At 59.7% G+C, this 25,446-nt stretch overlaps 1 protein-coding gene across 3 annotated transcripts in view; it reads right to left on the bottom strand.

The window, feature by feature from the left end:
- RHOG (ras homolog family member G) overlaps positions 1–25,446 on the bottom strand; it is a 52,965-nt gene that overhangs the window by 5,002 nt on the left and 22,517 nt on the right. Inside the window, exon 1 of one of the 3 annotated variants that reach the window (XM_053307309.1) lies at positions 12,622–12,697. The exons of the other annotated variants lie outside the window; for them this stretch is intronic. The gene's annotated coding sequence lies outside the window, so the exon portion shown is untranslated. Of the gene's footprint in view, positions 1–12,621; positions 12,698–25,446 lie in introns of those variants that run through there. 3 annotated transcript variants of the gene reach the window in all.

The raw sequence follows: 25,446 nt of genomic DNA, 5'->3' as shown, positions 1-25,446 counted from the left end.
TGCTCTGATATCTTCTGCCGCTGCCGGGGGCGGGGGTGTAGAAGGACACACACGCACCCCCACAGCCATCCCCTCGGCCATGCGGCGGCTTGAATTGGCGGGAGGCGGTGAGAAGAAAATGGCACCAGACACAGTGATGACGGAGGAGGTGGCCGGCAGCCCCACAAGGGAGCCCTGCGGTGGGCGGGCAAAAATGGCAGGAAGGAGGGAGCCCGGTGGGGAGAGAAAGTGCTGCGGGGGGGGGCACTGCCTGTGACAGGAGGAGGACGGGGACCTCTGGAATGACGGGGAACGGACTCTCTCTCTCTCACCAAGACTGCTCCATTCTCTTAAATACCCAGGGCTTAAGCAGTGTAGGGCTTTATAGCTTATAACCATTACCTTGTACTTTGCCCAGAAGCGTATTGGTAGCCAAATAGCTCTTTAAGTATAGGAGTAATATAATTATAATTATATTATATACATATTATGGGCATAATTAAGTAAAATTTTGAATACACACTAATTGTATTTATTTTGAATTTTCACTTTTTACTATAGCTTGGGGGGGGGGGCGCTCAACAGAATGTTGCATCAGGGCGCCAGATCCCCCAGAGCCGGCCCTGGCTGGAAGAGACTGCAGAGAGGGGCCCCCCTTGCCGTGCAGCAGCCGCCCCCCCGCTCCTCGGAGAAGGAAGCCGCCCTTGGGCAAGAAGACCCTGCTGGCAGCAGCCGGAGGGGAAGTGGGTGACTCAGAAGCCAAGCGCTGGGTCACGAGCCTCCTCCTCGTCTCCGGCCAGTGATCTCACAGCCACTGAGTCAGCTCTGGGCAGAGCCTCAGCGGGAAGGAAGGCGGGCCAGGGCGGTGGCTGCTGCTGCTGCTGCTGCTGCTGCTGCACAGAGCGCCTCTGCCAGGCAGACCTCCCCGCCCCCCCCCCCAGCGGAGCCCAGAGCCTGGCCTTGAGCTGGCGACTCCAAGGATCAGCAGTGAGGAGGATGCTGCCCCCCCGTTCCCCCCCCCCGCCTTGACTGGCTACAAGGAGCCACGGGATGCACAGAGGCAGCTGCCTCCTTCTGAGCCAGGCCTGTGAGCTGTCCTGTCCAGCACTGCCTGCTCTGACTGGCAGCGGCTCTTTCTGAGTCCCTGTTACCGGATCCTCTAACTGGAGATGCCAAGGGCTCTTTGTGGGCTTGATAGTGGCCACTGTGGGCAACCAGACGCTGTGCTAGCTGAATCCCTTTGGCCTGATCCCACTGGGCCCTTAGGAACAGAGGAAGCTGCCATAGACTGAGTCAGACCCTTGTTCCATCTAGCTCAGTACGGTCGACCCAGACTGGCAGCGGCTTCTCCAAAGTGGCAGGCAGGAGCCTCTCTCAGCCTTATCTTGGAGATGCTGCCAGGGAGGGAATTGAGAACCTTCTGCTCTCTTCCCAGAGTGGGCTCATCCCTGGAGGGGAATCGCTGGCACCCTTCTGCATGCAAAGCGGGCACTGTGCCCTGGAGCCCTGCTGTGGACCAGGATGAGGCCGGAGAGGTGCTCTGGCTTGCTACCCGCTGCCTTTGCTGGGCCCGGCAGGCAGCGAGCCAGACCAGAGGGGGACCATCAGATTCTAGCCTCCTGCCCCCCTCCCGCCCCCCCAAATAGCTGCCCCAGGGCTCAGTCCTGTGCAGTAGGGCTCTCGCAGCCGCAGGCGGTGACTTGGTGGCCAAGGCCAGCCAAGGTCTGTGGGTCCCTGAACAAGCTGATTTAGGGGGTCTGGAGGGGAACAGTCCTGCTCAGGCAAGGGAGGAGGGGACTGGATCTTGGGACGGGTCTCCAGGCAGGGGCGTAACAATAGGGGGGCAGGCAGGGCACATGCCCTGGGCACCACTCTGTTGGGTCACGTGGGGGGGGACCAAAAAGTGGCATGCCCCCTGACCCCCCCGGATCGTGCGTCGGTGGCGGGCGGCAGCGGGAGTGAGCGCGGCGGTGGCGGGCAGCGGCGGATTCATAGAATGAACTGCGCAGGTGTGCCTCGCAGTTGGGAAGCAACACTGGGCCAGACGGCAGGCCTCGGCGTCGCTCTGCTGCACACGGCGATCCGCTGCCGCCCGCCACCACCGCACTCGGCAATCCGCCGCCTGCCACTGCCGCACTCGGCGATCTGCCGCCGCCCGCCGCCGCCGCACTGGATCACTGCCCGCCACTGCCGCACTCAGAGATCCGCCACCGCCCGCCACCGCCGCGCTCACTCCCGCTGCCCGCCACCGCTGTGCTCACTCCCGCCGCCGCCCGCCGCCGCGCTAACTTCCGCCGCCCGCCACCACTGCGCTCACTCCCGCCGCCGCCCGCAACCGCCATGCGATCTGCCGCCGCCCGCCACTGCTGCGCTCACTCTGGCCAGCCCAGAAGGGCGCAGGTATGTGGCGGGGGGGCGCAATTTCAGGGGCAGAGCTTGCCCTGGGCGCCGTTTCCCCCCGTTACGCCTCTGTCTCCAGGTGGCAATAAAGTGCGGGATCAGCAAAGCTTTCATACAAGTTCCAAGCACAATCCTGCTCACTGCACAGGGGCTCCGAGGAAGGCTCCCACACACCTTCCTCGTGCAGCCTTGCTCTCCAGACACACACTGAGTGGGACCTTGTGCAATCCTCACAGCGCCACCTGCTGGCCAGCTCTTCCATTTCAAGAGGAAGCAACACATCCCTCTCCACAATCACAGTGGGTGGGCAGGTGCAGGTGCAGGTGCTGCGGCAATCGGACCAAGTCCCTGTTCGGCAGGTGTGCAGAGGGTCTGAGTGTGCCTGGAACATGCACAAAAGCTTCCCCCAGTACACTGCTGTCTGGAAGCACGCAGAGACTCCAGGGTTTGAACTAGGAACTTCCCGGACTGAGGCTGGGATGGCCCTGCGAGGGTCCAGGTGGAGCCCAGAGCCTAACCCGAGACTGGCCGGCAGCCTGAAGCCTCTGGACTGAAGAGGCCCCGGAGCAATCCCAGGGGCAGCCCCCTGCTCTTGCCCTCTGGCTGCAGCCTCCCTCCACCCCCAGACGTGGGGCTGGGCTGTGCCGGGCCCTGACCATCCCCTCGGCTGGCCTTGGACAGCCTCTCCTCGTGCCGACCTGCACACAGCTGCGGGAGACCCCTCTCCAGAGCAAGCCCTCCAGGCGGATGCCGCCGGGTCAGCGTCAGGTGCTGAGCTCGGCCCCCGAGTCTGGTGGCCTGGCTGGTGCTTGCTGCCTCCAGGCCATCCTCCCGCGCAGGGTTCCTTCCGGCCGGGGGCTCATTCGCATGGCGCATATTCTGCCACGTGAAGCGACTCGTCTCCTCGTGAGAAGTGGGCCTCTCCACACAGCGGAGCTGGCCAGCCGGCAACTCCCCCACTGCTGCTGGACTACAACTCCCATCACCCCCTGCCTCTGAGCGCTGTTTTGAGTTTGCTCTGCTGGGCCCTCCTCAACAACCTCCCTGCAAACTCAGCAGGCCCTGGGAGGAGGACGTGCCCTGGAGGCGGGCACAAGGGCAGGGCGGAGGGAGGGAGGGAAGGAAGGAGGCGGCCCACACCGCCTCCCAGTGGCGGCCTCTCTGGCGAGGGGTCTCCACTCCACGGGATTAAGGCACTGAGCCCTGGGGGAAGACGAGGCGCTCTCCCCGCCATCACGTGGGCCAGGCCAAGGCTTGATAGAGCCGGCCCGGCTCCTGTCATTTGGCTGGTCACCTGCAAGGGCCAATCCAACTGGGTCCCCCAGACGGGGCTGGACTTCAGCTCCCATAATCCCCAGCCACACAAAGCGCACCCACCTCTGGGGACCCCAGCTGGAGAATCCCTTGGCCCCGAGATTCCCAACTGGTGGCCCTCCAGCTGTTGCTGGACTACAACTCCCACCATGACCCGCTACAGTGGCAGGGGGTGATAGGCCTTGTAGTCCAGCAACATCTGGAGGACCACCGACGGACTGGGGACCCCCTGCCTTAAGCCAATCCATGGCGGCGGCAGCGCTCTCTCTGCCGGCCGGACGAGGCTCCCTCCCTCAAGGTCCCCCCCCGCCTGGCTTCTCGCTCGCTCATGTATGTGCAGCCAACGGGGAGGGGGAGGCGAGAGCCTCTCTCCGAAAGCAAGGACCCCCCCCTCCCTCCCTGGCGTGCGGAGCAAAGGGCCGGAGATCTGGGCGTGCCCAGCTCCAGCCAGCGAGAGAAAGGAAAGGAAAGGAAAGGAAAGTGCCCCTCCGTTTGCAGAAATCTAAACAGGAAGCCAAGCAAAGAGGGAGGAGGAGGAGGAGGAGGAGAGCCCTGGACAGGCTGCTGCCAATCAGGGGAGGCAGGCAGCCCGAGTGACACCCCCCCCATCCTGTGCAGGGGTGTCCTCCATCCTGGTGGGGGGGGGTTCCCTTCTGAGACCAATGCTCACCCAGGGGGAGGAGGGCACCTGCCTTGCATGCAGGAAGTCCCAGGCGGGGCTGCTGTCAGCCAGCCAAGTGGACAGGATCCAGCTACTTGGGCCTGACTCCGAGTAGCCGCCCGCCTCCTCGCTGCTTGCGCCAGGGGCCGAGCAGGGCCCTTTCCAGACTCGGCCCTGCCAGGGGGCCACGCGGCATCTGCAAAGGCTGCTTCCGCCCTGGGGTGGCCCCAGAGTCCCTGCGCTGCGCTGCCAGTGGGCTGCCGTTCACCTTCCCGAGGCCTCCTTTCGATTTCATCCTCGCTGCAACGTTGTGATTGCGCCGCAAAGAGGTTGCTGTAACCTCCCGTTGCCAGGTCCCCCCCCCAATTCTGGGGATCGTTGTGAATACAACCCTGTTCACCGCAGTTGTAGCAGGTAGTAATCTGGAAAGCGCCCACCTCCTTGCCTGGGCCCAGTCTCTGGCAGCATCTCTCAGCAGGCCTGGGAAAGACCCCTCCCTGCCCAAAGCCCGGGCGGGGAGCTGCTGCCGGTCAGTGTCGGCAGCACTGAGTGAGATGGACCAAGGCCCTGCCTGGGTGGAAGGCAGCGCCCTCCAGGACCCCCCCCCCTCCTGGGAGGGCTGCTGATGCAACTCTGGCTCCAATCCTGGGCTGGCTATTTCCCATTGTGGGGGGGGGGAGGAGGAGGAGGAGGCTGGCTGGGAACAGAGGGGGGCCGCTCTGGCTCAGGTCTTTCCCAGCCGTACCTGGAGATGCTGCTGGCAGGGATGGGACGGGGGGGGGACCACCTGCATGCAGAGCGGGGGCTGCTCTGCCACTGAGCTATGCCCCCCCCCCGGTCTTGCCCCGAGCAGAGGAGACTCTCACGGGGGGGGGGAGGAGGGTGGCTGCTGCCGCCAATGGCAGAGGGGCCCGCCTTGAGTTTCTCTGAGGCAGGAATGCGCAGCCCCCCCTCCCCCTGCCCAGAGCTGGCACTTTGGAGTCATGCGTTTTCTCCTGCATTTGCAGCCATTTCCACAACTGTGTTGCACGCCCTGCAGATAGTCATTGCCTCATGGGATACATTGGCACCCTTCCGTCTGTATTTGTTCATTGGAAGATAGGAAGCTGCCATATACTGAGTCAGACCATTGGCCTATCTAGCTCAGTATTGCCTTCACAGACTGGCAGCGGCTTCTCCAAGGTTGCAGGCAGGAATCCCTCTCAGCCCCCCTATCTTGGAGATGCTGCCAGGGAGGGAACTTGGAACCTTCTGCTCTTCCCAGAGTGGCTCCATCCCCTGCTGAGGGGAATCTCTTGCAGTGCTGCTCACACTTCTAGTCTCCCATTCAGATGCAACCAGGGCAGGCCCTGCTTAGCTAAAGGGACCAGTCCTGCTTGCTCCCACCAGACCAGCCCTCCTCCGAAACATGCTAGACAGACACAAATAAAAAGAAACCGGTCTCCTCTAAGCCAGGCCTGCCCAGCGTAAGGCCCGGGGCCCAGATGCGACCCGCTGGGCCTATTTTGCTGACCCAGAGGTAGCAGTGCTGGGGAGCAACAGCATCCTAGAGGGGCAGAGGGCCACTCTTGGGGTCCCTTCCCTCTTCTCCCAGGGGGGCACCCTCTGTCCACTCCAGGGGCCCCACTGACTGAGCAGGGGCTGTTCGCCTTGGTTAGAGTTGTGGGTCCCTTGACGAAGGGGGAAGATCCGCAAGTAACGAGTAACTGCTTTCGTGACTGTTTTCCCTCATTGATTTCAACGAAACAATGCACTGGAATTGGCTCTCGGCCCCTGCACACCAGTGGGGCAAGGGAGTTGGGCTCCTCCGCTCTGCTCCAAACGTAGAGCAGCTGTTTGGTTTGGGGAATAGCACAAGAGCTCCAAGCCCAGAGACCCAAGCAGTCGTGTGGGTGGTGGCAGGCCCCACTCCACAGCTGTCCAGGGAGCAAAGGGACTTCTCCGTGCACAAGGGGGCCGCCCCAGTGACCTTGAGGAGTGCCTTCTCCCCCCTGAGATCCAGCTCTTCCTAGGGGTCTTTCTCCAGCTCGGAGGGCGGCAGGCGGGAGGTGCTTGTGTCTGGCTGGGCCTGGCGGCATCAGTCCTTGAACTCGCACCCCCTCCAGAACGGAGCAGGGGTGCGTTCCCATATCGGCCAGATTTGCCCCCAAGTCCCTGCAAGTGATCGGGGAGCAGCTCACACGCCATTGGGGTTTTTCACTGGGCATCAAGAGTGTCGCCCATTTCTTTAAAAAGTATCCACTCTTTGCCGCGGTTTTTGGGGACCACTTTGAGTCTGCAGTAAAGCCTCTCCGCCAGGGCGCGGTGAAACCGGCTGCGGGGAGAAGCCTGTGGTGGCGAGCCTGGTCTCTCTGGGGCACCAGGCGGGGCAGCTGGCGAGTCGGGGGTGCCAAGGAGGTGCAGCTGCCTCTGCTTCCTGGCAGCTCTGGTGGCGTCTCTTCCTGCCAGCCCACCCGAGAGCCCGGCTGCCTCTGCGGGCTGGCCATTCGTCAGGGAGAGCGGCACGGTGAAGCGCACAGCTCTGCCTGGCGCACCAGGATGAGCAGCTCGCAGGCTGTGCGGGACGGAGGGGAGCTGCTGCCAGGAAGCCGACACAGTGGTGCCCCCCTCCCAGCTGACGAGGAGGAGCCGCGACTGCAGCCAAGGAACATGCAGGTGGCACCCCATGCCCTCAAGGCACTGGGTTCAAATCCTCCCGGATGCTCCCCCAGGCTCAATGGCACATCCGAGGCTAGGGCTTCTCAACCTTGGGTCCCCAGAGATGGCTGGACTACAACTCCCATTACTCCTTGGGCCACTGGTCTGGGGATGGTGGGAGTTGTAGTCCAACTGCCTCTGGGGACCTCTCTTGTCTCTGCCCGAGGCTGCCTCGGTGGAGCTGCTTCCTCTGGCCACAAGGAGAGGGCGCAGGGCTCTGTCCCCAGGGCTGCTGCCTGCCGGGTCCACGGTCCAGCCGAAACCTCCTGAGCGCAGCCGAGGCATGGAGCATCTGCCTGGGGAAGTGGGACGCAGCTCCTTCCCAGAAAGCCCCGGTTGCTGCGGCTGCTTTGAACCCCTTCCCGGAAAGCCAGGAAGGGACAGCCCCTCCCTCCGGCAGGACCGAGCAGGGAAGCTTTTCTGGACTGCACTGCTTCAGGCCACGCAGGGGGAAAGGGCTGGAGGGGGTGGGCTGGGGGGGCACGGCTCAGGGTTTTTACCTGGGGGGGTTCCGGGGGGGGGAGCGGCACACGCCTTGCTTCTCTTTTTGCATTCAATAAACAGTGACCAAGACAAAGCAGCAACCCCCCCCCCCCCGGGAGAGGGAACTCTTCCTTCGGAGCAGCAAGATGGCTAGCCCAACGGCAGCACCGGTCCAGGCCAGGGGTCGCCGGGAGGAGCAGAGGAGCACCTGGGTCCATTGGGAGCCAGGACCAAAAGGCCTTCGGCGGGACTCCCCTCCCCTGCACAAGAAGCATCCTCAGGCTCGTCCACACCGCCGCCCGCGACAGACTGAAGAGGGTTTGGGGCCCCCCAGGGGCTGTGGAGGAAGCCCTGGACATCCACCCTGGAGTCCAGGGGTCAGAGCAGCTCTGCCTGGGAGCCGGGAGATGCGGGAGAGAGCCAAGGTGGGATCCGGCCAGGAGGGGAGCCCCAGCAAGAGAGCCTGCTGCCTGCACCTCTCGGGTTGCCTGCGGTGGGCGTTGGATGGAAACATTCTAGAGACGTGCAAAAATAAACTGCCTGCATACTTGGGTTCATTTGGACCAGGATCCTCCCCCCGGACTGGCCGCAGCTTTCCGGGGTCTCTGGCAGAACGTGGCCCCCCCTCCCCCCCCAAGCACAGCCCAAGATGCCTTTTAACTGGCGATGCCAGCAGGGATCGGACCTGGGACGTGCAGAGCAGATGGGCGGGCAGGCCACAATGGCCCCCGCAGGCCGGCCGTGAGGGATTTCCTAAGCCTGCAGAAGAATCAAGGCTGGAGGGAGCAGCTTTCGGAGGCCGCCCCTGCCTCGCCCCGAGCCTTGCTTCGCCTCCCTGCAAGCCGCTGCCCCCTGCCCCCCCCGCCCCTTGGGGGAGAAGCAGCTGCTTGGCGCGTAGCAGCTCCCAGGCTCATCAGTCAAAAGAGGAGTTCTCACACCTGAGTCCCCAGATGCTGTTGGACTCCAACTCCCATCATGCCCAGCCACAGTTTTATGTATGTATGTATGTATTTATTTGATTTATAGACCGTCCTTCCTAAAGTGGCTCAAGGCGGCTTAGACTTAAAAATGACACCACATAATTAAAATTTAAAAACCCCAATTCAAAACAGATTCAAACGACAATCCATGGCTGCGGGGGGTGGGAGTTATAGTACAACATCATCTGGGGACCCCCAAGTTTGGGAGCCTCCACTAAAAGGATCCCGGGCAGCCAAAGAGAGAAGGGACAGGGGGAAGCACACAGGGCATAATTCATCTGTGGAACTCTTTGCCACAGGATGTGGTGATGGCCACCAGCTTGGATGGCTTGAAAAGGGGCTTAGACAGGTTCATGGAGAGCAGGTCTATCCATGGCTACTAGTCTGGTGTCTGCGGGCCACCTCCAGCCTCAGAGGCACGATGCCTCTCTCAATCCCAGTGGCGGGGGAGGGCCTGCACAGACCTCTTGCCTGGGGGCTCCCCGGAGGCCTCTGGTGGGCCACTGTGTAAAACAGGAGGCTGGACTGGATGGGCCTCCTTGGGCCTGATCCCGCAGCAGAAGGGCTCTTCTTATGACCGTCACCTTCAAAGGTCTTTCTTGGACAGCTGCTGCCAGTCTGAGCAGACAGTTCTGGGCTAAGTTTGACCAAAGGTCTGACTCAGAGCTGAAGGCAGCATCATGCGCTCCCATGTTCTGCTCCGGGGCGAAGCTCACTCAGGGCTGACTAAATGCGCCCTGCTCTGAAGGGGGAAGTGGCTCTTCCTGTTGCCATGGCGACATCCGATTTCCTGCCCTGCCCAATTTCCTGCCCCCTCCCCCCATGGGAGGAATGCATTGTCCCACGGAGGCTCTCTGGGCCAGCAGGCAGCCCTCCTTGTGCTCCCACCCCTGCACCCAGAAGGGGCCGCACAACGCGGCCTGATGCAAGCTCCTTGGGGCAGGGCCCTGGTTCTTCCTGCGGAGGCCAGAAGGAACCAGAAAAGTGCATACCAGGATATCCTATATGGCCAAAACCGGCAACAAAAAGATGCGGCCCCCCGACCGTGCTTTTTAATAGATCATGTCGTAGCCACAGGCACAACGTTGTTGCCAGTAAATGCATCATAATGCAGAGCCACAGAATATCACACAGCCATGATGAAAACCAGACACACATGAATGTTCACATAAGAACGGCCCTGCTGGATCAGGCCCAAGGAGGCCCACCTAGTGCAGCATCCTGTTTCGTACAGTGGCCCACCAGATGCCTTTGGGGAGCCCACAGGCAGGAGTTGAGGGCGTGCCCTCTCTCCTGATGTTACTCGCTCCTCTGCAACTGGTACTCAGAGGCCTCCTGCCTTGGAGGCTGGAGGTGGCCCACAGCCCTCCGACTAGTAGCCAATGATAGACCTCTCCTCCATGGAGGGCCCACAACGGTGCCACAATGGCTCACAAGGGCCCACAACGGTGACCTGGCTGTGTCCTTCTGTTCCGAACAGTCAAGTGGATCAACTATTTTTCACGAGACCGTTGTGTTGTTGTTTTTTAAACTGAAGGACGCAGCCGGGTCACCGTTGTGGGTCCTTGTGAACATTCACGTGTGTCTGGCTGTGTGACATGCTGTGGCTCGGCATGATGATGCATTTACAGATGAGTGGTCATTTGCTACAACGTGCGGCCTGTGGCGACGATGTGATCTATTAAAAAGCACGGCCCGGGTTGCATCTTTTTGTTGCCAGCTTGGTGGCTAGAAGCAGCAGCCCTCCAGTAGCTCTTCGGACTGGGGCTGGGCCTGGCCTGAGGTCGCTCCTTGGGCTGCTGCCTCCAGACCGCCGTTCTGTGGTGCTTTGCATCCGTGTTCCCTGCCCCGCTGAGCACAAGGCTGGGATATGCTGTGCCGCAAATGACACCACCACTTCAAGGAAGCCATTTGGGCACCATCCCAGGCGGGCTGCTTTCCCCACCAGAGCCAACCAAGAAGAGCCCGATTGTTTCCCTGGAAGACACTACGGGGGACATAGCCAAGCACACTGCTCTGGTCTCCTTGGAGGAGGAGCGAAGCATACCAATAAGTAGATAAAACGAGCCACAGCCCTTTCAGCCAAGCAGTTCCCCTTCTTTGCTGCCACGCTCCCTCTCAGGACCCACTTCTCCAGCAAAGCCCTTCTGGCCGCCCGAATCTCCCCAGCAGCCCCCAGCCCATCCGTGGGTCTCTGCTCTCTCCCTCTATGCCTGCCCTGCCCCCTGGAGACAGCAGCAGGGCCGCCCGCTCCTCCGAGCAGCCCTCCCTGGGAGGCCCGCCAGGTGGGGAGGAAGAAGAGCCTCCGCCGACAAATATAACCACCGTAGCCCTGGATAAAATTAGCGCTGCTCAGGCCTCAGCCGGATGACCACGAATCATCTTCTCAGGCGACAGAGAGCAGAGAGCTCGGAGCCCGGCTAAAAGCTTTCTTGGCAGGGGGCGGCGGACGCTCTGCATCCTGCCCTGTCTTCTCTCACGCGCCGCTTTTTGGAGAAGTGGCCCGGCTGGCCAGAAGCCGAGGAGAGAGAGAGGCAGGCCAGGGAGGAGGAGGAGGGGGAGGGGGTGGCGGTGGCAGCCCATCCCACAGAGCCAGCCAGCCAGCCAGCCAGCGGCACCTGCTCCGTCACCCAGTCACTTGTGGTGAGAAGTGTGAAACTTTCTTTTGCGGTTGGAGCAGGAGAGGCCACCGCAGAGGGCAAAGGCTGCAGGGGCCGGCTGAGCGCTCCCCACACGAGGAGGCTCCCGCTGCTGCCTCCGGGAGAGGATCCTGGGGGAGCTGCACCCGGCGGCCAGGGGGTCCCAGCAGCTCCCCCGGTCCACCCCCAGTCGCAGGGATCTCCAGAAGGAGAGGAGTGGGTGGGGAGGGAGACCCTTCTCTGCCCAGGGCCAGCTGTGGCCAAGAGCCAGGAGCTCCCACAGGGCCTCCATGGAGCCTCCGTGTCCTCAGAAGAGCCCTGCTGCTGCAGGATCAGGCCCTGCAAGGAGGCCCACCAGATGCTGCTGGAAGCCCACAGGCAGGAGTTCAAAGGGGCCTGCCCAGGGGCGTAGCTATGACTGAGCGAAGGGGTTCAAAGAACACGCCCCCCCCCAGCTCCTGAGGGCCCTCCAGCTCCCTCCCTCCCTATGTTCTTCATTATCTCCCTCACTCTGGGGGGTCTAGCTACGCCCCTGGTCATGCCCTCCCTCCTGCCGTTACTGCCCTGCAACTGGGACTCAGAGGCTGGAGGTGGCCCATGGCCCTCCGGCTAGTAGCCATGGATAGACCTCATACGGTGTCCAGAGGCACCTGGGGACAGAATAACTCTTGCTGGGGACCACCTTGCCCCGCTCTTTGTGGGCTTCCCAGCGGCATCTGGTAGGCTGGGCCACGCCTGGAAACCGGATGGTGGCCCTGACGGATGGGGATGCCCTGCAGGACAGGCGGTGCACCCAGTCAGGAGACGGACATGGTGATAGCAAGGCCTTCCCCAGGACTCGCAGGGCAGCAGCAGCAGCAGCCACAAGCCCTTTCCCTCCTCCCGGCTGTTCAGGCCTGGAAGGCGCATGGCTGGTGAGGTCCCTGCTGCAGCAACGGCTGCTGCTCCTCCGTCTTGATCTGGGCTTCAGACTTTACACCGTTTTGCTGCATTTTGATGCAAGCTGCGGCTGGGCTGTGGCAAGGGGGGGGGGGATGCCAAGGCCCGAGAGGCAGAAGGCGCGTCCACATGTTAGGTTCCACACGCGGTCAACCCGTGTTATGCTGAATGCAGGAGCACAAGTCCACTTCCTCTCTCTACCCTGCCTTTGAAGGGCCTGGATCCAGGGTCACTTTTAAACAGAACCCTGGCACAGCCATACACACACACACACACACACACACACACACACGTGTGGACCTCTGGACACTCGCACAGCATCATGTCTGAATAGGGCCAGAGCTGCGTCGAGGCCAGGAGTCTCCAGGCCTGGGTCCCCAGATGTTGCTGGACTACATCTCCCATCATCCCCAGCTGAAGCCCTCCCTGTAGCTGTGGGTGATGGGAGTTGTAGTTCAACGTCACCCGGGGATCCAGGCTTGGGAATACGAGGCTATAGACATACAAACACCCACCCACCCACGCGTACCTGTGAACGACGGCTGTCGTCCTGTGTTCATTTTAAAAGTGGCCCTGGACGCAGGCCTCCTCCCTGCCTCTTTCTCCCCACCTCTCCATGGCCCTGGCGGCCAAGCTCTCCCTCCTCCTCCACCCGGCATGCAAAACCCCTCCAGGCAGAGACAATCCCCGCTTCTGTCATCCCCCCAGCCAAGCATTTGCATGGCAAGTCATTCTCATCCGGGTTGGCCTCCATCCCAAGGACTGCCTTTTGTTTGGGATCTGGAGGCACCACAATGCCGGTCCTGTGAGTGGAGCAGCTTCCTCCTGGAGAAAGACCACAGAGTCCCACAGAGCAGCTCATCAGTCCAAACCGAGAGGCAGAAGGTGCCGTCCCGTAATACCGCTGGGAAAGAGGGCTTTCGGGGGTGGGCTGGGGGGAGCCTCCCGCCTGTCTTCTCCTCTCCGTTCCATCATCACCTCTGAAATATCCCAAAGACAAAGAATTCTGCAGATACAGGAAGCTGCCTAATACCAAGTCAGACCCTGGGATCTTGATGGGTCTCCGTTTTCAGCTTGTTATTAATAACTTTTGCTTTGATACACTTTTTTAAAACATGTAATTTTAAATCTGGTTTTAGCCTGGTCTTTTAACTTGTTTAACTTGATTCATCTTTTATTTGATATTGTGTCTATTTTATTAATGTTGTGAGCCACCCCAAGCAGAAGTGTACCGGAGGAGGGGGGCATAAATATTTTCAAACAAACAAACAAACAAACAAACGGGTCCATCTAGCTCAGTAGTGTCTACACTGACTGGCAACGGCTCTTCAGGGTTTCCGGCAGGAGTCTTTCCCAGGCCTACCTGGAGATGCTGCCAGGGACTGAACCCGGGACCTTCTGCATGCTAAGCAAATGCTTTGCCACTGAGCTACAAACATCATTAGCCCATCAGGCCTAATTCTTCTTCATGAATAATACAGTGGGTTGGAATCATGGGGGGGGGGCTTGAATCGCATGGCACCAGTGGGAACTCTCTCCCAAGGAAAATGGCAGCTGGATTGGGCCCCTAGGATTCCAGACCATGGCACAGATCAAGACTGCACAGGGGCCCCAATCCCTGCGAGCCCCCTCCAGCCTCGGAGGCAAGAGGCCTCTCGATCCCAGTGGCGGCAGGGGAGCCCCAGCAGGAGGTCACCGGGAGGGCCTGCACAGACCTCTTCCTGGGGGCTCCCTGGAAGGCACCTGCTGGGCCACGGTGGGAAACAGGATGCCGGACCAGATGGGCCTCCTTGGGCCTGATCCTGCAGCAGCCGGGCTCCGGTGGCCCAGTCCAGAGGGTGGAAAAAGCCAATGCCCATCACCCCAAATATCCTTTGCACCCCCACCAAAGGTAACCACGTTGCATCAAATCTGCATATGCTTAGTGATATTAGAGATGCATCTTTTGATAAAAACGGGATAACTGGAGAAGAGATGCCGCTCCCCACTGTGAGGCTGCTGACCAGGGAGCTGCAGCAGGTCTGCTCAGCCGGCTGTCGGTCTAGGTGCAGCAGCTGCACCGCCAAGTGGGCTCCTGGGGAGGTGGGCCACCCCCCCGCACAGCCCTCCGCCCTCCTCCCCACGGCCGCCCCCCAGCCTGCTCTCCCCAGCCAGGCCGGCAGCTCCACCTCCTGCCTGGAGGCAGGGCGGCCAGCTAGCGACCCAGCCAGCCTCTCGGCACGCTGGCACAGGGGGGCGGGCATGCTCCCCCGCTCCCCCACGCACTTGCTGCTCTCCACCACGACACACACGTACCGACCGCTTGTCAACAGAAGGCTTTCAAAGAAAAAAATAAAGAAGAAGACGCTCCCCTGTCCCCAAAGGGCACACGATACAGAAAGAAACGCAAGGGAGCATCAGCATCATCCACCTCCGAAGGAATGCTGTGCTGGGGCTGGAGAGGGCCAGTTGCTCTCCCCGTGATGAACAGAAGAGATGCACCACTTGAAAAGCTGCCTTTTCTGCCCGGTTAACTTTTAGCTGAGTACTGCTCGTTAGCCAACTGCCACCACCACATGAAGGAAGCAAGTGGCACCAGGGGTGTAAACTTCATGGGGGGGGCTCAAGGCACAAGCCCCCGCCAGGCTGCCAGGTGGGGCTTTGGGGCTCTAGCCCTCCTCCGGATTTCCTGGAGGCAACGCCCCTCCTCCTGCCTGGCCGCGCCAACGAAATGTCCCAGCTGCGCCCCAGAACTCAGGACACAACGACATACGCAGAAAAAAAGTGTTTGGTCCCCAAAATAGTCGCATGTCCTCTATCTGGTAGGTTCTTTAGTTTTTATAGTTCTCAGTTTTTAGCTTTTAAAATAACGTTTAATTTGAAACTTTTTTTTTAAAAAAATGTAATTTTAAATGTGGTTTTAGCTTGGTTTTTAAACTTGTTTAATTTAAATTTGGTATTTATTGTATCTTTTTATTATGTTGTGAGCTGCCCCAAGCAAGCAGTGCATAAAGAGCAGAGGGGTATACATACTTTAAATGAATGAATGAATAAATGTCTCTAGCTGGCAACCCTACTCCTGATGCTTCACACACTGAACACCTTTACTCTAGGCCAGATGGGGGCAAGCCACAAATCTTCAGCAGGTTGTTGGACTACAGCTTCCATCATCCCCTGCCACGCTGCAGCTGAGGATGATGGGAGTTGTAGCCCAGCAACAGCTGGAAAGCTGCAGGTGGCCCACCCCTAGCCTCAGCCAACAGAACCATCGAACCACCCGCACTGCAGCTGGGGATGATGGGAGTTGTAGTCCAACGACAGCCAGAGAGCCAAGGCGGCCCACCTTTGGCCTCGGCCGAGCCTCTGCTGTGGAGAGGAGCCTTCAGACCCCCCCCAGGGAGAGCTCCGCCTCCTCCCCCCCCCCCCGGTCCCAGCTTCAGATCCAGCCTCGACTAGCTCTCCTCCTTCCTCAGCACTCACTTTACACCGGCGGTGTGTTTGGGCCAGGGGTGGGCAAGCAGTTCTTGAACTACGGCTCCCATCATCCCCTGAGACAGCGGGGTGGGTGGGTTGTAGTTCAACAGCTGCTGGGGGGCCCAGCTTGCCCACTCTTCGCCCAACGCCCAGGAGCCCCCGATCCCCTCTGGCACGGAGAGGCCGGGGAGCCGCGGCCCGGCTCCTCCTCTCGGACGGAGGCTCCGCGCATCCGCACCTCCAGAGGCGGCCCAAGCGCTCCCAGCTGTGAGGAGCCGCAAGCAGGCCGAGGGAGGTGTCGGTGCCAAGCGGGGAGGCGGAGGAGCCCGGCCTGCCTGCCTGCCCCCTGCCAACCCCAGCAGCACCCGGCTCTGCAGGCGGCAGCCAAGGGTGGCCCCTTCCCACTAGCGAGGATGCCATGCGGGAGGCAGAGGGGAGCGCCCGCCCCGCCCGCCCCCCCTTGCCAGTCTCTCCAGAGAGACGGTGGGAGCAGCAGCAGCAGCAGCAGCAGCAGCGCTGCCACGGAGAGGCCTTTCCAGAAGCGGCGGCAGCGGCGGGGCTCCCTCTCTTCTTCCCGTTCCAGAACTTCACCTTTGGGGCTGGTGTGGCAACCGGAGGAAGGCAGGAGCCTCAGGGGCCCCCTTTGCCTGGCCCCGCCTCCCCTCCCAGGTTCTCCAGACCCCCTGAGGGCGCGCTTCAGAGAGCTGCCCCAGCCCAGGCCCCCCAGCCCATCCACGGGGCCTCCTCCTCCTCCTCCTCGCTAGGTGACCTGCCGCCAATCCCAACTGGCAGCATCTTCATTGACAAACACAGGAGGCGCTTGGCACATGCTGCACCTGTGGCGGTTCAGGGTACTGAAAGGGAGGAGAGCTGGTCTGGCAGCAGCGAGCAGGACTGGTCCCCTCTGCTAAGCAGGGTCTGCTCTGGTTTGCCCTGGAATGGGAGACTAGAAGGGCGAGCACTGGAAGATCTTCCCCTCGGGGGATAATGGGGCCGCCACTCAGGGAAGAGCATCAGCAGGTCCCAAGTCCCCTCCCTGGCAGCAGCATCTCCAAGACAGGGCGGAGAGACAAGACTCCTGCCTGCACCTTTGGAGAAGCCGCTGCCAGTCTGTGTTGACAATGCTGAAGTAGCGGGACGAAGGGCCCGGCTGGGTAGAAGGCAGGTTCTGATGTAGCCCGGCTGCCCTGAGGACACAGCAAAGGAGGCAGGAGCCACGGGGGGTCTAGCAGCCCAGCGGCAGCTTCTGGGCAGTGGAGACCATCTAGTCCAGCCCCTGCTTGAAGCAAGGAAGCGGGAAGCACACGGCAACCCACCCCGAACTGCTCCCCCAGCTGGGAGCAGAGGGGTTCCGCTTGCTGGCCAATGAGGGGAGAGGCCTGGGAAGTGGCACGGTGGCCCACCAGGAGGCAGTGGGCCGGGAGAGAGGGTCTCCCAGAGCCAGAGGAAGCACACAGGAGAGGAGGAGGAGGAGCAGGAGGAGGAGGACCAGGGCCGGCAGCCAACCCTCTGCCCTGGAAGGGGAGCCTTACAGGCCCTTTGGAGGGAGGCCCCCCCCCCGCCCCCCAAGGCTCACATGTTGAATGGCCTTTCGAGGCGCATGCAGGAGCCTCCTTTCCAGGGGGCTCGAAGGGCCACCCCAGGGCTGCGATCCCAGTGGAAGCTTTAAACCGGAGCTTGGTCCTGGTCTTATGGTCATCCTGGCTCAGCAGCAACAGGTTGGTCCAGGCGCCACACAGAACCTGGGCCACAGCCGGGCTCGGTGCCATGTCCCTCAACTCGGGGGCAAGCGACCCCACCCCCTGCAAGCATCTCCTTCCGACTGAGGTTGAAATAAGCCCGGATCGTTCACGCTCTCCAAACTGACTGATCTCTGTGTATTCCAATCTACTTCCTCGAAATAAACTGTCCTCTGAAACCAAGGTTGGAAGCGAGTTACAGTTTGCGGTTTATTTCAAGTAGGTTAGAAAAAACCCCAAACTGGCTGGTTCAGACGTCACAACCCATCTTGGTTCACCCAAACCTAATCGGAAGTAGATGCTCCCACAGGAATGGTGGGGGCGACATGGACCCCCAGGGCTCAGGGAGGAGGCTGTGCGGAGCCCAGATTTAACTGAGGTTCGGTGCGCCATTGGCACCAGCCCAAAACCAGCAGGAAAAAGCAGGCGAGAAAAGCCCAGAGACCCCGGTTGAGGAACCTCGGAAGCTGCTTTCTGCTGAATCAGGCAGTGGGTGAGGTACCCGCTGGAGAAAGACCACAAGCTCCTGAGCCCCACAGAGCAACTCCTCCTCCATCCTCAGGGGAAGGCAGAAGGTGCTGTCCTTTCATGCAGCTGGGACAGAGGGGGCTTTGCGGGACCCTCCAGCCTCTCCATGCAGTCCACACCTCTGGGCTATTCCAAGGAGAAAGAACCCCGCAGATATCGGGGGCTGCCTTAGACCAAGGAGCCGTCTAGCTCACTACCGTCTGCCTCTTGGTCAAGGCTGGGCCCGCTCTCTGGTGCCAGCAGACAGCTGCCCCACGCTGGCCGAGAACCCCCAACAGGAGGAGCTCAGCGGCCTGGAGAGGTTGGGCTCCAACCCGGCCGTCTCTCGCGTGTGTGTGTGTGTGTGTGTGTGTGTGTGGCGGGGGGGCAAGGACTGGGTGCGATTCCACAGGGCCCGTCAGGGCGAAGCCCCCCCCCCCCCCCGCAGCACTCCCGCTTGGGAAAGCCAGCCTGGCTGCCAGCAACTTCCGCTGGGCCCGGTGGCGGCGGCAGCAAGAGGAAGCCGGAGAGGGGGCTGGGCTGTGCGCCTGGGGGCCACTCGGGAGCCGCATGACTCAAGGCCGCCGCACCCTCCTCTGGCCCCACCAGGCCTCCCTTTGAGGAAGGAGAAGGCCCTCCGCTCTCACTCACCGGACAAGGAAGCAGCACAGCCCCCGCTGGCTTCTCGCTTGCCCCAAAGGAACCCTCCTCTCCCGCCTGTCGCTCTGCTGCCTGTGTGTGTGGGGGGGGGGACACATGCTGCCAGTTCCTTGAGCACCACCAGCACCAGCAAGCCCCCAGGGCTCTCCCCTGAAGGAGCACAGGCTGCCCTCCTCCATCCCAGCATCCTGGCCTGGCCTGGCCTGGACAGCAAGGCCCTCCCAGAAGCCAGCGGGGGTGGGGTGGGGGGGCATGGATGCTTCCTTCCAGGCACAGGGACTTGTCCTCTCCCAACAGCCAAAGCCCTGCCTCTGCGGAACAGCACTCAGCACCCACTCCTGCCGATATACATAGGAACATAGCAAGCTGCCATATACTGAGTCAGACCCTTGGTCCATCTAGCTCAGTATTGTCTGCACAGATTGGCAGCAGCCTCTCCAAGGCTGCAGGCGGGAATCTCTCTCAGCCCTCTCTTGGAGATCCTGCCAGGGAGGGAACTGGGAACCTTCTGCTCAGAGCGGCTCCATCCCCTGCGGAGGGGAAGACCTTCCAGTGCTGCTCACACTTCTAGTCTCCCATTCATATGCAACCAGGGCAGACCCTGCTTAGCGAAGGGGACCAGTCCGGCTTGCCGCCACCAGACCGGCTCTCCTTGCTCAGGAGGAGTTTCCTGCTGTGTCTGGCCAGCTACTAACGGCCCCCTGAAGCTTGGCTCGCTCGCTCAATTCACCTGGGGCTCTCGGGCAGCACATCAGCTGGCCGCAGCCAGGAATGCCGGCAGCAATGTGGGCAGGAGCTTGTCACGGCCGGCCTTTGGCCCCTCCAGCTCTCCTCTGCCCCATTCTATTTCCAGTCGGCTCCAGACCTATTGCGATGCCTCCGGTAGCTGCACTGCCGTGTGACCCGTCAGCTGGGCCCCCGAGATCCCATCCAACTCAGCAGAGGAAAGGCACAGAGCAGCAGGTGCTTGCAGGATCAGCACCGCTGCCGGAAGCCCAGGTCTAGGGGGGCTTCCCTGCTCACGGACCCGGTGGAGCTTGGGCCAAGCAGCCCCCCCGCCCACGGCAGGGGGGATGCTGGAGTGGCCCTGCTTGCCCTGCAAGGGGCTTCACTGGAGCCCCCAAAGACCGCCTCCCAGGCACAGCTCGAGCCACTTGCCGGCTGGGCTGAGCTGGATTCTGCACGCTGGGAAGGCAGCCGCCGTCCTAACACAGCCGCTCAGACCGGCGGCAGCCCCCCCTGCAGAAGACCTCCCAGGCCTGGCGGTCTCCGACTCTCTGGTCTCAGGCCCACTGAATGCCAGCATGACACCACGGTGCCACCAACTCACAAGCTTCCAACGAGAACTCAAAGACGGCCCCCAAGTGCTGCAGTCCACCAAAGTTGGGGAGCCTGGATTTCAAAGAAGTGCTAGAGGACGTGAATTCCTTCACCCACGTTCCCCAAAGCATCTACCCTGTGGCTCCCAGGCGGGGGGGTGTGTGTCTCCAGGACAGCCAGTTCGTCCACGGCAGAGAACCCCAACAACACACACGCCAAGCATCTCATGTACGCAATATTTATTTTTCTGTGTAAACCGCTTTGAGAACTCTCTTTGGTTTAAGAGCGGTATATAGATATCCAGCAGCAGCAACAGCAAGTGTAGCATTCCTGGGGTGGCCCCATACAAGGCTCTGCCCCCCAGGGGCCAATTAAGACATCCGAGAAAGAGCTACCACCCACTCCCGCTTTAGAGAGCAGTCGGGTCCTCTTACAATATCTCGGCCTGAGCACGGTCAAGGCAAGAACGGGGGATGAGAGGGACGGTCCACATTCAAAATACATCCAGGCCAAAACACCTAATTTTTTTTTTTTAAGAGTAAAGGGTTTTATTTACAATACATGAAACCAGCAACAGGCAGTCAGTTAACAAATTAGGGTATCAGAATTACTCATAAATAGGTTGCCAACTAGGGACTTTTCTAGAGGGCATGCGACTATTTTGGGGACCAAACAACTTTTTTGGGGGGGCATGTGTTGTGTAGTCCCAAGTTCTGGGGAGAAGCTAAAACATTTGGTTGGCACAGAAAACCCTTTGCTCTCCTGAGCAGCAGCGTCTCGTCCTCCCTCTCCTCCCGCTTCCTGCTGGCCATCCATCCCCTGGGGATGGGCCACGTGATGCAGGAGCACAGACAGGTGGGCCCGGCAGGTGCCGCTTGCTTCCTCCATGTAGCAGTGATGGTGGGGGCAGTGAGAAGGTGTTGGGTTGTTTGTTAAAAAACATTTATATTCTGCTCTTCCTCCAAGGAGCCCAGAGAGCCCACAGTTAAATTAGCAGTTGGCTAACGAGCAGTACTCAGCTAAAAGTTAACCGGGCAGAAAAGGCAGCTTTTCAAGTGGTGCATCTCTTCTGTTCATCACGGGGAGAGCAACTGGCCCTCTCCAGCCCCAGCACAACATTCCTTCAGAGGCGGATGATGCTGGTGCTCCCTTGCGTTTCTTTCTGTATCGTGTGCCCTTTGGGGACAGGGGAGCGTCTTCTTCTTTATTTTTTTCTTTGAAAGCCTTCTGTTGACAAGCGGTCGGTACGTGTGTGTCGTGGTGGAGAGCAGCAAGCGCGTGGGGGAGCGTGGGAGCATGCCCGCCCCCCTGCGCCAGCGTGCCGAGAGGCTGGCCAATGGGGAAATACAGCTATTTTTCTGCAACGCATATGCAACGTTATAGGGCTACAACGCAGCAACAAAATCTGAATGGCGGCACCGAGAACGTCGTGAACGGCATCTTGCTGAGAGTGCAGGGACAGCACAGGCAGTGCGGAAGCACACTTCAGGGTTACGTTGTGACACTGTGGCAGCAGCATGCAATCTGGAAAGCGCCCAGGCTGGTTTACAGCTCAACAGAGTATTTGCACGGTCTGGGAGGGTCTTCCTTCCCGTGTTACTGCTTTTGCTTTCACTTCTATCGCTTCTTTCTCCAGTATTGCATAACATGAATGAGACACAGCAAGTGAATGCTGGAAATGTCTCTTTCTAGAAGACAAACCCCTTACAGGGGTGGGGAGAGCAAGGACCCACACACTGCCCTCTGCCCAACTGGCCTGCTAGGGCTCAGGTTTCCTCCAAAGAAAGAGCCTGTCCCCATCCTGGGAGATCCTAAGCGCTGAGCCCCACAGCAGGACTCAAGATCAACAAGAGCATCTGCCTGCCTGCAGAATGTCCCAGGCTCAATCCCTGGCAGCTAGGAAAGAGTCCTGCCTGAAACCTTGGAGAACTGCTGCCAGTCAGTGTTGACAATGCTAAGCTGGATGGACCAAGGGTCTGACTCAGCACTAGGCAACTTCCTGCGTTCTAGACATCTGCCTGATTGCTCTATTACATTGGCTGGGATTCCAAAACCTAAAATTATGCTCTGTCATTGCATTTTTAAAAAGGAGATTTCTGGGTAGAAGAGACGTGTTCTAAAGAAGATGGGACCAGCGGTCCCTCTAATATTTTTCATCTCTGTGCAGAATGAATTTTGTTCTGGGCAGCAGAATCAAGGCACTGTGCGCACGCATGTATTCAGAGTTGGGCTTTCCTAATTCAATTTGAGCAGGATCTAAAATTAACTGAGCGGACATCAGAAAACCTGTGAGCATGCACATGTGCGCACGCCTTAGAGGGAGCAGGGGATGGGACATTTTAATTCAGGACAAACTGTCATCACAAATCAAAGCTACTTTCAATATGAATTCCAAATGTTAGTTCTGGAAAGACTGGTTCCTTTTCTAAATGCAATTGATCATTCTAAATCCAATTATTCTAGGTATGAATGATTAAAAACGATATTTATAATGTCGACATGGTTTGTGTTTATACGAAGTGTACTTTGTATGTCCTTTTTGACATCAACTGCTGTTATTTTCTGGGAGGGGTGCTGTGTTGTTTTTGGAAAATAAAACTGTTGTATACTAATGTATTGCTGGTACTACTACTCTGTTACTTTACAAATGAAAAATTTAAACTAAAACATTTTTAAAAAACCATTTCATTCCCCCACTTCCCCTTCCTGGGGAGCAGTCAACAACACCTCGCTCAGCAGCGGAGTGCTGGATCACAGTAAATTTGATTCTCATGGACATCCAGACAGCCACAGCAATCGTTCTCTCCGGCCACTGGCCACTTTCCCCTTTATGCATGCAGTCTTTAAAATTGCTGTTTACTTGGTTTACCCTTCACACACTCTTCCCCCATCCTTTTGCAATGACTTGTGTAGAGTTCAGACCCTGAACCTTCCAGGGCAACAACAGGCTCTGTCCTTTGGAGTCCACTGGCCACAGCCCACCAAGAACTAGTCCTGTTGCCACTCCGCTAGCCACAGCAGGGCTGGCTGGCTGGCTGGCTGGCTTCCCTCTCTCCTGTCCCTCCATCCCCACTGGCTGACTTCCTTAACAACCAACCAGCCAAACACAGGCCCAAACAGCCCAGCCCCAAGGAGACAGGAGGAGGACCTGTGGGTCACAGGACATCTGAGCCCACACACGTGCAGCTGGGACTAGCCGGAAGAAGTCCCGCCCACCCGGCTCAGAGCGCTGGAGCCCTCTGGGCTCGCTTCACGTGGCCTCCGATGGCCGTCATATTCCACCATTAAGAGCTGCCTTGAGTCTTTTTCCAAGGCAAGATGTGGGGGTACAAATATTTTTAATAAATAGGTGATGGGCATGTGTGCATTTCTGCACTGGAATCTGCAAGTTTTTGAGGTTACAGAAAGCTGAAAAATTCCCCCGCAAAAAAACCCTGGATAGAAATACATGCTAATGTGCCACGAAAAGCCCAAACCGTGTGTGAAGCGCCCCTGACAGCTCTCAGGGACTTCAGGGCACAACTGGCCAAGAGATGAACGCGCACCCTCCATTCTGGAGGAGATGCGAGCTAAAAGCCCCCCGTGTGGAAAGGTCTCAGGACCCCAGAGAAAAACCCACCCTGAGCCTCTCTCTCTGGCGGGGATGCCGGGCTCTTCCAAAGCACTCCGAGGCTCCCCAGAACCCTCTCAGCCCAGGACGCTCCAACGGGGGGGGCCCTTCCAGATGTGGCCAGACTTCGACTCCCACCAGCCTACATCAGCCTTTGGCCCTTGTGGCTGCGGATGGTGGCAGCTGCTGAAGTCCAACCACACACGGAGACCAAAGTTGGAGCACCTCTGCTGCACCACCCTCAAGGACATATTCCTGGAAGGCAAAGAGCACTACAACAGCCTTGCAATGCAGGCCAGGATGGCAGAAGGTGATAAGTGCATGGCTGGGTTCTTTCGAATCCTGACATTTGGCCCCCCTGCACAGCTTATTCATGCAAGTCACGGTGCCCCAGTAATTGCAATATTACCCGGGGGGTGGGGGTGGGAAATCCAACCAAGTCATGGGGTGGAGAGTCTCCCCAATGAAGACGGGCCGCCCTTCCCAAGAGCTCCCCTCCCCAAGCTGACACAGGCCGTGGGGCCGACAGAGGGGCAGGCTGAGTGCAGCTGGGGCCGATTTGTCCCCCCACAGAAACGAGAACGGAGCCTCTCAGGACAGCTTGCTGAGCCGAGGATAGACCAGGCTGGCAGAGAAAGGCTCCATGCAAGGCTCTCCTGGCTTAGCGCTTCGGACAGCCAATGACTGAGCAGAACCGTATCATCAACACACTACCTGGCAACAGTAAGGCGTGCAAAATTAAAGCAGGCTCACTGCATGCCGCTTCAGTAACACACAGGGCTTTAAAACCAGGCGGCTACGTGGCTGTCATTAATGCCGGGGTGGGGCAAGATGGGGAGGGGGAGAGAGGAGCCACCAGAGCTGTTTGGAACCAGAAGCAGCTGCGGAGTCTTGGTCGGGGGCCCCTGGCTTGTTTAGGACGCACCACTACTGTGCAAGTACCAGCACATGGGCAGCCGGTGGGGGGGGGACGGGATGGGGGGGGAAGAGCCTGCAGCTGAGGCGGGTTTTCCACTGTGGTGACCCAAATATGGGGAAGTGCAAGACCAGAACTGACAACCGTCATCAACAGCCTGCAGTTCCTCACTGGGAAGCTGCTGGGGGGGGGGGGGCTGAGGGGGGGCGGGCAGAAGGAGACGCAGCCCAGTCAGCGTCCCATCTCAGCGCATCTGGGAGGGGCTCTCAACCTTGGGTCCCCAGACGGCACTGGACTACAACTCCTATCATCTTCGGCCAAAGGCCCCTGTGTTGGGGATGGCGGGAGTTGTAGTCCAGCAACATTTGGGGGCCCAAGGTTGGAACCCCCGCAAGCAACGGGCAGTGCTGGCCACTGCTCAACGGGCCAGCTGACAGCCACAGTGGCCCCCTGAAAAGCCCATGCCCAGAGGCGGCATGCCACCAAATAGCCCAAAGATCTTTCCGCCACTGTGGGTAGGCTGATAGATTTGCAGTCCAACAAGCTGCAGGGAGGGGACCCCCTCATTAGGAAACCTCCGACCCTTTCTGGGCACGGCCAAGGGGAACAGGAGCGGGTCATCTGGTGGCCACGCCCCCTGGTTGCCTCGGATTCTGTATTGGCCCGCAGAGGGCGGGGCTCTAAGTGGGGCAGAGGAAGCGTCTCCAGAAGATGCCACGGGGGCTCTTTGGGTTGGGCAGAGGCTGAACTGGGGACAGAAGGGGACTGGGCCACAGAGCGCAGCAGCACCCTGAGGGCGCTTGAAACATCCTTCCCTCTGGTGGACACCAAGTCTCCTGCTTAGGAAGAGAGGAAGCCAGACCCTTGGTCCATCTAGCCCAGTCTTGTCTACCCAGACGGGCAGCGGCTTCCTCTCCAAGGCTGCAGGCAGGAGTCTCTCTCAGCCCTTCTATCTTGGAGATCCTGCCAGGGAGGGGACTGGGAACCTTCTGCAGGCAAGCAGGCAGGGGCTCATCTTCCCAGAGGAAGAGAAGGAGAAAACCTGACAGTGTTCACACACACGTAGTCTCCCATTCAAATGCGAGCCAGGGCGGACCCTGCTTAGCAAAGGGGGGCGATTCATGCTTGCTGCCCCAAGACCAGCTCTCC

Source organism: Hemicordylus capensis, chromosome 3 (assembly GCF_027244095.1).
Source record: "Hemicordylus capensis ecotype Gifberg chromosome 3, rHemCap1.1.pri, whole genome shotgun sequence".
Taxonomy (NCBI): domain Eukaryota; kingdom Metazoa; phylum Chordata; class Lepidosauria; order Squamata; family Cordylidae; genus Hemicordylus; species Hemicordylus capensis.
Note: the sequence above shows the minus strand (reverse complement) of the source record. Positions and strands in the feature narration are given on the sequence as shown.